Consider the following 13051-nt stretch of genomic DNA (forward strand, 5'->3'; position numbering starts at 1 on the left):
CGCAATTCTCGCAAAAAAAAAATCTCAGAGAGATCGCGCAGCACGCACAAAACACAGAGAGATCGCGCAGCACGCACAAAACACACAGACAGATCGCGCAGCATGCACAAAACACACAGAGAGATCGCAAAGCTCGCTAAAAAAAACCCTCAGAGAGATCGCGCCGCACGCACAAAACACACAGAGAGATCGCAAAGCTCGCTAAAAAAAACCCTCAGAGAGATCGCGCAGCACGCACAAAACACTCGGAGAGATCGCAAAGCTAAAAAAAAAACCTCAGAGAGATCGCGCAGTACGCACAAAACACAGAGAGATCGCAAAGCTCGCAAAAAGAACCCTCAGAGAGATCACGCAACACGCACAAAACACACAGAGAGATCGCAAAGTTCGCAAAAAAAAAAAACCTCAGAGAGATCGCGCAGCCCACACAAAACAATCAGAGAGTTTGCAAAGCTCAAGAAAAAAACTTCAGAGAGAGCGCGCAGCCCGCACAAAACACACAGAGAGAGCGCAGCACGCACAAAACACACAGAGAGAGCGCAGCACGCACAAAACACAGAGAGATCGCGCAGCACGCACAAAACAGACAAAGAGACTGCAAAGCTCGCAAAAATAAGCTCAGAGAGATTGCGCAGCACGCACAAAACACACAGAGAGATCGCGCAGCACGCACAAAACACACAGAGAGATCGCAAAGCTCGCTAAAAAAACCCTCAGAGAGATCGCGCCGCACGCACAAAACACACAGAGAGATAGCAAAGCTCGCTAAAAAAAACCCTCAGAGAGATCGCGCAGCACGCACAAAACACTCGGGGAGATCGCGCAGCACGCACAAAACACTCAGAGAGATCGCAATTCTCGCAAAAAAAAGCTCAGAGAGATCGCGCAGCACGCACAAAACACACAGAGAGATCGCGCAGCACGCACAAAACACACAGAGAGATCGCGCAGCACGCAGAAAACACTCGGAGAGATCGCGCAGCACGCACAAAACACACAGAGAGATCGCAAATCTCGCTAAAAAAACCCTCAGAGAGATCGCGCCGCACGCACAAAACACTCGGAGAGATCGCGCAGCACGCACAAAACATTCAGAGAGATTGCGCAGCACGCACAAAACACACAGAGAGAGCGTGCAGCACGCACAAAACACTCAGAGAGATCGAGAAGCTCACAAAAAAAACCTCAGAGAGATCGCGGAGCACGCACAAAACACTCAGAGAGATGGCGCAGCACGCACAAAACACACAGAGAGATCGCAATTCTTGCAAAAAAAAAAGCTCAGAGAGATCCCGCAGCACGCACAAAAAACTCAGAGAGATCGCAAAGCTCGAAGAAAAAAAACCTCAGAGAGATCGCGCAGCCGGCACAAAACACACAGAGAGAGCGCAGCACGCACAAAACACACAGAGTGGTCACAAAGCTCGCAAGAAAACCTCAGAGAGATCGCGCAGCCCGCACAAAACACTCAGAGAGATCGCAAAGCTCGAAAAAAACCTCAGAGAGATCGCAAAGCCCCCACAAATCCTTCAGAGAGATCGCGCAGCACGCACAAATCACTGGGAGAGATCGCGCAGCACGCACAAAACAGTCAGAGAGATCGCAAAGCTTGAAAAAAAACCTCAGAGAGATCGCGCAGCACGCACCAAACACAGAGAGATCGCAAAGCTCGCAAAAAAAACCCTGAGAGAGATCACGCAGCACGCACAAAACACACAGAGAGATCGCGCAGCACGCTCAAAACACACAGAGAGATCGCAATTCTCGCAAAAAAAAGCTCAGAGAGATCGCGCAGCATGCACAAAACACATAGAGAGATCGCGCAGCACGCAGAAAACACTCGGAGAGATCGCGCAGCACGCACAAAACACACAGAGAGATCGCGCAGCACGCAGAAAACACTCGGAGAGATCGCGCAGCACGCACAAAACACTCAGAGAGATCGCAAAGCTCGAAAAAAAACCTCAGAGAGATCGCGCAGCACGCACAAAACACACAGAGAGATCGCAAAGCTCACAAAAAAACCCTCAGAGAGATCGCGCAGCCCGCAACAAAACACACAGAGAGATCGCAAAGTTCGCAAAAAAAAAAAACCTCAGAGAGATCGCGCAGCCCACACAAAACAATCAGAGAGTTTGCAAAGCTCAAGAAAAAAACTTCAGAGAGATCGCGCAGCACGCAGAAAAACACTCGGAGAGATCGTGCAGCACGCACAAAACACACAGAGAGATCGCGCAGCACGCAAAAAAACACTCGGAGAGATCGTGCAGCATGCACAAAACACACAGAGAGATCGCGCAGCACGCACAAAACACACAGAGAGATGGTGCAGCATGCACAAAACACACAGAGAGATCGCAAAGCTCGCTAAAAAAACACGCAGAGAGATCGCGCAGCACGCACAAAACAGTCAGAGAGATCGCAAAGCTTGAAAAAAAACCTCAGAGAGATCGCGCAGCACGCACAAAACACAGAGAGATCGCAAAGCTCGCAAAAAAAAAACTCAGAGAGATCGCGCAGCACGCGCAAAACACACAGAGAGATCGCGCTGCACGCACAAAACACACAGAGTGGTCGCAAAGCTCGCAAGAAAACCTCAGAGAGATCGCGCAGCCCGCACAAAACACTCAGAGAGATCGCAAAGCTCGAAAAAAAACCTCAGAGAGATCGCGCAGCACGCACAAAACACACAGAGAGATCGCAAAGCTCACAAAAAAACCCTCAGAGAGATCGCGCAGCCCGCACAAAACACACAGAGAGATCGCAAAGTTCGCAAAAAAAAAACCTCAGAGAGATCGCGCAGCCCACACAAAACAATCAGAGAGTTTGCAAAGCTCAAGAAAAAAACTTCCGAGAGATCGCGCAGCACGCAGAAAACACACAGAGAGATCGCGCAGCACGCACAAAACACAGAGAGATCGCAAAGCTTGAAAAAAAACCTCAGAGAGATCGCGCAGCATGCACCAAACACAGAGAGATCGCAAAGCTCGCAAAAAAAACCCTGAGAGAGATCGCGCAGCACGCACAAAACACACAGAGAGATCGCGCAGCACGCACAAAACAGACAAAGAGACTGCAAAGCTCGCAAGAAAACCTCAGAGAGATCGCGCAGCATGCACAAAACAGACAAAGAGACTGCAAAGCTCGCAAGAAAACCTCAGAGAGATCGCGCAGCCCGCACAAAACACTCAGAGAGATCGCAAAGCTCGAAAAAAAACCTCAGAGAGATCGCGCAGCATGCACAAAACACACAGAGAGATCGCAAAGCTCACAAAAAAACCCTCAGAGAGATCGCGCAGCCCGCAACAAAACACACAGAGAGATTGCAAAGTTCGCAAAAAAAAAACCTCAGAGAGATCGCGCAGCCCACACAAAACAATCAGAGAGTTTGCAAAGCTCAAGAACAAAACTTCCGAGAGATCGCGCAGCACGCACAAAACACTCGGAGAGATCGCGCAGCACGCACAAAACACAGAGAGATCGCGCAGCACGCACAAAACACTCAGAGAGATCGCGCAGCACGCACAAAACACTCGGAGAGATCGCGCAGCACGCACAAAACACTCAGAGAGATCGCGCAGCACGCACAAAACACACAGAGAGATCGCGCAGCACGCACAAAACACACAGAGAGAGCGTGCAGCACGCACAAAACACTCGGAGAGATCGCGCAGCACGCACAAAACACTCAGAGAGATCGCGCAGCACGCACAAAACACTCGGAGAGATCGCGCAGCACGCACAAAACACTCGGAGAGATCGCGCAGCACGCACAAAACACTCGGAGAGATCGCGCAGCATGCACAAAACACTCAGAGAGATCGCGCAGCACGCACAAAACACTCGGAGAGATCGCGCAGCACGCACAAAACACAGAGAGATCGCAAAGCTCGCAAAAAAAAAACTCAGAGAGATCGCGCAGCACGCTCAAAACACACAGAGAGATCGCAATTCTCGCAAAAAAAAGCTCAGAGAGATCGCGCAGCATGCACAAAACACACAGAGAGATCGCGCAGCACGCAGAAAACACTCGGAGAGATCGCGCAGCACGCGCAAAACACACAGAGAGATCGCGCTGCACGCACAAAACACACAGAGTGGTCGCAAAGCTCGCAAGAAAACCTCAGAGAGATCGCGCAGCCCGCACAAAACACTCAGAGAGATCGCAAAGCTCGAAAAAAAACCTCAGAGAGATCGCGCAGCACGCACAAAACACACAGAGAGATCGCAAAGCTCACAAAAAAACCCTCAGAGAGATCGCGCAGCCCGCACAAAACACACAGAGAGATCGCAAAGTTCGCAAAAAAAAAACCTCAGAGAGATCGCGCAGCCCACACAAAACAATCAGAGAGTTTGCAAAGCTCAAGAAAAAAACTTCCGAGAGATCGCGCAGCACGCAGAAAACACACAGAGAGATCGCGCAGCACGCACAAAACACAGAGAGATCGCAAAGCTTGAAAAAAAACCTCAGAGAGATCGCGCAGCATGCACCAAACACAGAGAGATCGCAAAGCTCGCAAAAAAAACCCTGAGAGAGATCGCGCAGCACGCACAAAACACACAGAGAGATCGCGCAGCACGCACAAAACAGACAAAGAGACTGCAAAGCTCGCAAGAAAACCTCAGAGAGATCGCGCAGCATGCACAAAACAGACAAAGAGACTGCAAAGCTCGCAAGAAAACCTCAGAGAGATCGCGCAGCCCGCACAAAACACTCAGAGAGATCGCAAAGCTCGAAAAAAAACCTCAGAGAGATCGCGCAGCATGCACAAAACACACAGAGAGATCGCAAAGCTCACAAAAAAACCCTCAGAGAGATCGCGCAGCCCGCAACAAAACACACAGAGAGATTGCAAAATTCGCAAAAAAAAAACCTCAGAGAGATCGCGCAGCCCACACAAAACAATCAGAGAGTTTGCAAAGCTCAAGAACAAAACTTCCGAGAGATCGCGCAGCACGCAGAAAACACTCGGAGAGATCGCGCAGCACGCACAAAACACTCGGAGAGATCGCGCAGCACGCACAAAACACAGAGAGATCGCGCAGCACGCACAAAACACTCAGAGAGATCGCGCAGCACGCACAAAACACTCGGAGAGATCGCGCAGCACGCACAAAACACTCAGAGAGATCGCGCAGCACGCACAAAACACACAGAGAGATCGCGCAGCACGCACAAAACACACAGAGAGAGCGTGCAGCACGCACAAAACACTCGGAGAGATCGCGCAGCACGCACAAAACACTCAGAGAGATCGCGCAGCACGCACAAAACACTCGGAGAGATCGCGCAGCACGCACAAAACACTCGGAGAGATCGCGCAGCACGCACAAAACACACAGAGAGAGCGCAGCACGCACAAAACACACAGAGAGAGCGCAGCACGCACAAAACACAGAGAGATCGCGCAGCCCGCACAAAACACACAGAGAGAGCGCAGCACGCACAAAACACACAGAGAGAGCGCAGCACGCACAAAACACTGGGAGAGATCGCGCAGCACGCACAAAACACTCAGAGAGATCGCGCAGCACGCACAAAACACTCGGAGAGATCGCGCAGCACGCACAAAACACTCAGAGAGATCGCGCAGCACGCACAAAACACTCAGAGGGATCGCGCAGCACGCACAAAACACGCAGAGAGATCGCAATTCTCGCAAAAAAAAAACCTCAGAGAGTTCGCGCAGCACGCACAAAACACAGAGAGATCGCGCAGCACGCACAAAACACACAGACAGATCGCGCAGCACGCACAAAACACACAGAGAGATCGCAAAGCTCGCTAAAAAAAAACCCTCAGAGAGATCGCGCCGCACGCACAAAACACACAGAAAGATCGCAAAGCTCGCTAAAAAAAACCCTCAGAGAGATCGCGCAGCACGCACAAAACACTCGGAGAGATCGCGCAGCACGCACAAAACAGTCAGACAGATCGCAAAGCTAAAAAAAAAACCTCAGAGAGATCGCGCAGCACGCACAAAACACAGAGAGATCGCAAAGCTCGCAAAAAAAACCCTCAGAGAGATCACGCAACACGCACAAAACAATCAGAGAGTTTGCAAAGCTCAAGAAAAAAACTTCAGAGAGAGCGCGCAGCCCGCACAAAACACACAGAGAGAGCGCAGCACGCACAAAACACACAGAGAGAGCGCAGCACGCACAAAACACAGAGAGATCGCGCAGCCCGCACAAAACACACAGAGAGAGCGCAGCACGCACAAAACACACAGAGAGAGCGCAGCACGCACAAAACACACATTGATCGCGCAGCACGCACAAAACAGACAAAGAGACTGCAAAGCTCGCAAAAAAAAGCTCAGAGAGATCGCGCAGCACGCACAAAACACACAGAGAGATCGCGCAGCACGCACAAAACACACAGAGAGATCGCAAAGCTCGCTAAAAAACCCTCAGAGAGATCGCGCCGCACGCACAAAACACTCGGAGAGATTGCGCAGCACACACAAAACACACAGAGAGAGCGTGCAGCACGCACAAAACACTCAGAGAGATCGAGAAGCTCACAAAAAAAACCTCAGAGAGATCGCGGAGCACGCACAAAACACTCAGAGAGGTCGCAAAGCTCGAAAAAAAAAAACCTCAGAGAGATCGCGCAGCCGGCACAAAACACACAGAGAGAGCGCAGCACGCACAAAACACACAGAGTGGTCACAAAGCTCGCAAGAAAACCTCAGAGAGATCGCAAAGCTCGAAAAAAAAAAACCTCAGAGAGATCGCGCAGCCGGCACAAAACACACAGAGAGAGCGCAGCACGCACAAAACACACAGAGAGATCGCAATTCTTGCAAAAAAAAAAGCTCAGGGAGATCCCGCAGCACGCACAAAAAACTCAGAGAGATCGCAAAGCTCGAAAAAAAAAAACCTCAGAGAGATCGCGCAGCCGGCACAAAACACACAGAGAGAGCGCAGCACGCACAAAACACACAGAGTGGTCACAAAGCTCGCAAGAAAACCTCAGAGAGATCGCGCAGCCCGCACAAAACACTCAGAGAGATCGCAAAGCTCGAAAAAAAACCTCAGAGAGATCGCAAAGCCCCCACAAATCCTTCAGAGAGATCGCGCAGCACGCACAAAACACTGGGAGAGATCGCGCAGCACGCACAAAACAGTCAGAGAGATCGCAAAGCTTGAAAAAAAACCTCAGAGAGATCGCGCAGCACGCACCAAACACAGAGAGATCGCAAAGCTCGCAAAAAAAACCCTGAGAGAGATAACGCAGCACGCACAAAACACACAGAGAGATCGCAATTCTCGCAAAAAAACCCTCAGAGAGATCGCGCAGCATGCACAAAACACACAGAGAGATCGCAAAGTTCGCAAAAAAAAAAACCTCAGAGAGATCGCGCAGCCCACACAAAACAATCAGAGAGTTTGCAAAGCTCAAGAAAAAAACTTCAGAGAGAGCGCGCAGCCCGCACAAAACACACAGAGAGAGCGCAGCACACACAAAACACACAGAGAGAGCGCAGCACGCACAAAACACAGAGAGATCGCGCAGCACGCACAAAACAGACAAAGAGACTGCAAAGCTCGCAAGAAAACCTCAGAGAGATCGCGCAGCCCGCACAAAACACTCAGAGAGATCGCAAAGCTCGAAAAAAAACCTCAGAGAGATCGCAAAGCCCCCACAAATCCTTCAGAGAGATCGCGCAGCACGCACAAAACACTGGGAGAGATCGCGCAGCACGCACAAAACAGTCAGAGAGATCGCAAAGCTTGAAAAAAAACCTCAGAGAGATCGCGCAGCACGCACCAAACACAGAGAGATCGCAAAGCTCGCAAAAAAAACCCTGAGAGAGATCACGCAGCACGCACAAAACACACAGAGAGATCGCGCAGCACGCTCAAAACACACAGAGAGATCGCAATTCTCGCAAAAAAAAGCTCAGAGAGATCGCGCAGCATGCACAAAACACACAGAGAGATCGCAAAGTTCGCAAAAAAAAAAACCTCAGAGAGATCGCGCAGCCCACACAAAACAATCAGAGAGTTTGCAAAGCTCAAGAAAAAAACTTCAGAGAGAGCGCGCAGCCCGCACAAAACACACAGAGAGAGCGCAGCACGCACAAAACACACAGAGAGAGCGCAGCACGCACAAAACACAGAGAGATCGCGCAGCCCGCACAAAACACACAGAGAGAGCGCAGCACGCACAAAACACACAGAGAGAGCGCAGCACGCACAAAACACTGGGAGAGATCGCGCAGCACGCACAAAACAGTCAGAGAGATCGCAAAGCTTGAAAAAAAACCTCAGAGAGATCGCGCAGCACGCACCAAACACAGAGAGATCGCAAAGCTCGCAAAAAAAACCCTGAGAGAGATCACGCAGCACGCACAAAACACACAGAGAGATCGCGCAGCACGCACAAAACACACAGAGAGATCGCAAAGCTCGCTAAAAAAACCCTCAGAGAGATCGCGCCGCACGCACAAAACACACAGAGAGATAGCAAAGCTCGCTAAAAAAAACCCTCAGAGAGATCGCGCAGCACGCACAAAACACTCGGAGAGATCGCGCAGCACGCACAAAACACACAGAGAGATTGCGCAGCATGCACAAAACAGACAAAGAGACTGCAAAGCTCGCAAAAAAAACCCTGAGAGAGATCACGCAGCACGCACAAAACACTCAGAGAGATCGCAAAGCTCGCAAAAAAAAGCTCAGAGAGATCGCGCAGCATGCACAAAACACACAGAGAGATCGCGCAGCACGCAGAAAACACTCGGAGAGATCGTGCAGCACGCGCAAAACACACAGAGAGATCGCGCTGCACGCACAAAACACACAGAGTGGTCGCAAAGCTCGCAAGAAATCCTCAGAGAGATCGCGCAGCCCGCACAAAACACTCAGAGAGATCGCAAAGCTCGAAAAAAAACCTCAGAGAGATCGCGCAGCACGCACAAAACACACAGAGAGATCGCAAAGCTCACAAAAAAACCCTCAGAGAGATCGCGCAGCCCGCACAAAACACACAGAGAGATCGCAAAGTTCGCAAAAAAAAAACCTCAGAGAGATCGCGCAGCCCACACAAAACAATCAGAGAGTTTGCAAAGCTCAAGAAAAAAACTTCCGAGAGATCGCGCAGCACGCAGAAAACACTCGGAGAGATCGCGCAGCACGCAGAAAACACACAGAGAGATCGTGCAGCACGCACAAAACACACAGAGAGATCGCAAAGCTTGAAAAAAAACCTCAGAGAGATCGCGCAGCACGCACCAAACACAGAGAGATCGCAAAGCTCGCAAAAAAAACCCTGAGAGAGATCGCGCAGCACGCACAAAACACACAGAGAGATCGCGCAGCACGCACAAAACACACAGAGAGATCGCGCAGCATGCACAAAACAGACAAAGAGACTGCAAAGCTCGCAAAAAAAAAACTCAGACAGATCACGCAGCACGCTCAAAATACACAGAGAGATCGCAATTCTCGCAAAAAAAAGCTCAGAGAGATCGCGCAGCATGCACAAAACACACAGAGAGATCGCGCAGCACGCAGAAAACACTCGGAGAGATCGCGCAGCACGCGCAATACACACAGAGAGATCGCGCTGCACGCACAAAACACACAGAGTGGTCGCAAAGCTCGCAAGAAAACCTCAGAGAGATCGCGCAGCACGCACAAAACACACAGAGAGATCGCAAAGCTCACAAAAAAACCCTCAGAGAGATCGCGCAGCCCGCAACAAAACACACAGAGAGATCGCAAAGTTCGCAAAAAAAAAAAACCTCAGAGAGATCGCGCAGCCCACACAAAACAATCAGAGAGTTTGCAAAGCTCAAGAAAAAAACTTCCGAGAGATCGCGCAGCACGCAGAAAACACTCGGAGAGATCGCGCAGCACGCACAAAACACTCGGAGAGATCGCGCAGCACGCACAAAACACAGAGAGATCGCGCAGCACGCACAAAACACTCAGAGAGATCGCGCAGCACGCACAAAACACTCGGAGAGATCGCGCAGCACGCACAAAACACAGAGAGATCGCGCAGCACGCACAAAACACTCAGAGAGATCGCGCAGCACGCACCAAACACAGAGAGATCGCAAAGCTCGCAAAAAAAACCCTGAGAGAGATCGCGCAGCACGCACAAAACACACAGAGAGATCGCGCAGCACGCACAAAACACACAGAGAGATCGCGCAGCATGCACAAAACAGACAAAGAGACTGCAAAGCTCGCAAAAAAAAAACTCAGAGAGATCGCGCAGCACGCTCAAAATACACAGAGAGATCGCAATTCTCGCAAAAAAAAGCTCAGAGAGATCGCGCAGCATGCACAAAACACACAGAGAGATCGCGCAGCACGCAGAAAACACTCGGAGAGATCGCGCAGCACGCGCAATACACACAGAGAGATCGCGCTGCACGCACAAAACACACAGAGTGGTCGCAAAGCTCGCAAGAAAACCTCAGAGAGATCGCGCAGCACGCACAAAACACACAGAGAGATCGCAAAGCTCACAAAAAAACCCTCAGAGAGATCGCGCAGCCCGCAACAAAACACACAGAGAGATCGCAAAGTTCGCAAAAAAAAAAAACCTCAGAGAGATCGCGCAGCCCACACAAAACAATCAGAGAGTTTGCAAAGCTCAAGAAAAAAACTTCCGAGAGATCGCGCAGCACGCAGAAAACACTCGGAGAGATCGCGCAGCACGCACAAAACACTCGGAGAGATCGCGCAGCACGCACAAAACACAGAGAGATCGCGCAGCACGCACAAAACACTCAGAGAGATCGCGCAGCACGCACAAAACACTCGGAGAGATCGCGCAGCACGCACAAAACACACAGAGAGATCGCAATTCTCGCAAAAAAAAAACCTCAGAGAGATCGCGCAGCACGCACAAAACACACAGACAGATCGCGCACCACGCACAAAACACACAGAGATCGCAAAGCTCGCTAAAAAAAACCTTCAGAGAGATCGCGCAGCACGCACAAAACACTCGGAGAGATCGCAAAGCTCGCAAAAAAAACCCTCAGAGAGATCACGCAACACGCACAAAACACACAGAGAGAGCGCAGCACGCACAAAACACTCGGAGAGATTGCGCAGCACGCACAAAACACAGAGAGAGCGTGCAGCACGCACAAAACACAAAGACATCGCAAATCTCGCATAAAAAACCTCAGAGAGAGCGCGCAGTTTGCACAAAACACTCAGCAAGAGCGCCCAGTTTGCACAAAGCAATCAGCGAGAACGAGCAGTTTGCACAAAACACACAAAACACTCGGAGAGATCGCGCAGCACGCACAGAACACACAGAGAGATTGCAAAGCTCGCAAAAAAAACCTCAGCGAGATCGCGCAGCGATCACAAAACACTCAGAGAGATCGCAAAACTCACAAAAAAAACCTGAGCGAGATGGCGCAGCACGCACAAATTACTCAGAGAGATCGCGGAGCACGCACAAAACAGTCAGAGAGATCGCAAAGCTTGAAAAAAAACCTCAGAGAGATCGCGCAGCACGCACAAAACACACAGAGAGATCGCAATTCTAGCAAAAAAAAGCTCAGAAAGATCCCGCAGGACACACAAAAAACTCAGAGAGATCGCGCAGCACGCACAAAACACTCAGAGAGATCGCAAAGCTCGAAAAAAAAAACCTCAGAGAGATCGCAAAGCTCGCAAAAAAAAAACACTCAGAGAGATCGCGCAGCACGCACAAAACACTCGCAGAGATCGCGGAGCACGCACAAAACACACAGAGAAATCGCAAAGCTCGCAAAAAACCCTCAGAGAGATCGCAAAGCCCGCACAAAACACTCAGAGAGATCGCGCAGCACGCACAAAACACACAGAGAAATCGCAAAGCTCGCGAACAACCCTCAGAGAGAACGCAAAGCTCGCAAAAAAAAAACACTCAGAGAGATAGCGCAGCACGCACAAAACACTCGCAGAGATCGCAAAACTCGAAAAAAAAACCTCAGAGAGATCGCGCAGCACGCACAAAACACACAGAGATCGTGCAGCACGCACAAAACACTCAGAGAGATCGCAAAGCTCGCAAACAACCCTCAGAGAGAACTCAAAGCTCGCAAAAAAAAACACTCAGAGAGATCGCGCAGCACGCACAAAACACTCGCAGAGATCACGGAGCACGCACAAAACAGTCAGAGAGATCGCAAAGCTTGAAAAAAAACCTCAGAGAGATCGCGCAGCACGCACAAAACACACAGAGAGATCGCAATTCTCGCAAAAAAAGCTCAGAAAGATCCCGCAGGACACACAAAAAACTCAGAGAGATCGCGCAGCACGCACAAAACACACAGAGAGATCGCAATTCTCGCAAAAAAAGCTCAGAAAGATCGCGCAGGACACACAAAAAACTCAGAGAGATCGCGCAGCCAGCACAAAACACTCAGAGAGATCGCAAAGCTCGCAACATAACCTCAGAGAGATCGCGCAGCATGCACAAAACACACAGAGAGAGCGCAGCACGCACAAAACACAGAGAGATCGCAAAGCTCGAAAAAAAACCTCAGAGAGATCGCACAGCACGCACAAAACAATCAGAGAGTTTGCAAAGCTCAAGAAAAAAACTTCCGAGAGATCGCGCAGCACGCAGAAAACACTCGGAGAGATCGCGCAGCACGCACAAAACACTCGGAGAGATCGCGCAGCACGCACAAAACACAGAGAGATCGCGCAGCACGCACAAAACACTCAGAGAGATCGCGCAGCACGCACAAAACACTCGGAGAGATCGCGCAGCACGCACAAAACACACAGAGAGATCGCAATTCTCGCAAAAAAAAAACCTCAGAGAGATCGCGCAGCACGCACAAAACACACAGACAGATCGCGCACCACGCACAAAACACACAGAGATCGCAAAGCTCGCTAAAAAAAACCTTCAGAGAGATCGCGCAGCACGCTCTAAACACTCGGAGAGATCGCAAAGCTCGCAAAAAAAACCCTCAGAGAGATCACGCAACACGCACAAAACACACAGAGAGAGCGCAGCACGCACAAAACACTCGGAGAGATTGCGCAGCACGCACAAAACACAGAGAGAGCG

Source organism: Hoplias malabaricus, chromosome 15, assembly GCF_029633855.1.
Source record: "Hoplias malabaricus isolate fHopMal1 chromosome 15, fHopMal1.hap1, whole genome shotgun sequence".
Classification (NCBI taxonomy): domain Eukaryota; kingdom Metazoa; phylum Chordata; class Actinopteri; order Characiformes; family Erythrinidae; genus Hoplias; species Hoplias malabaricus.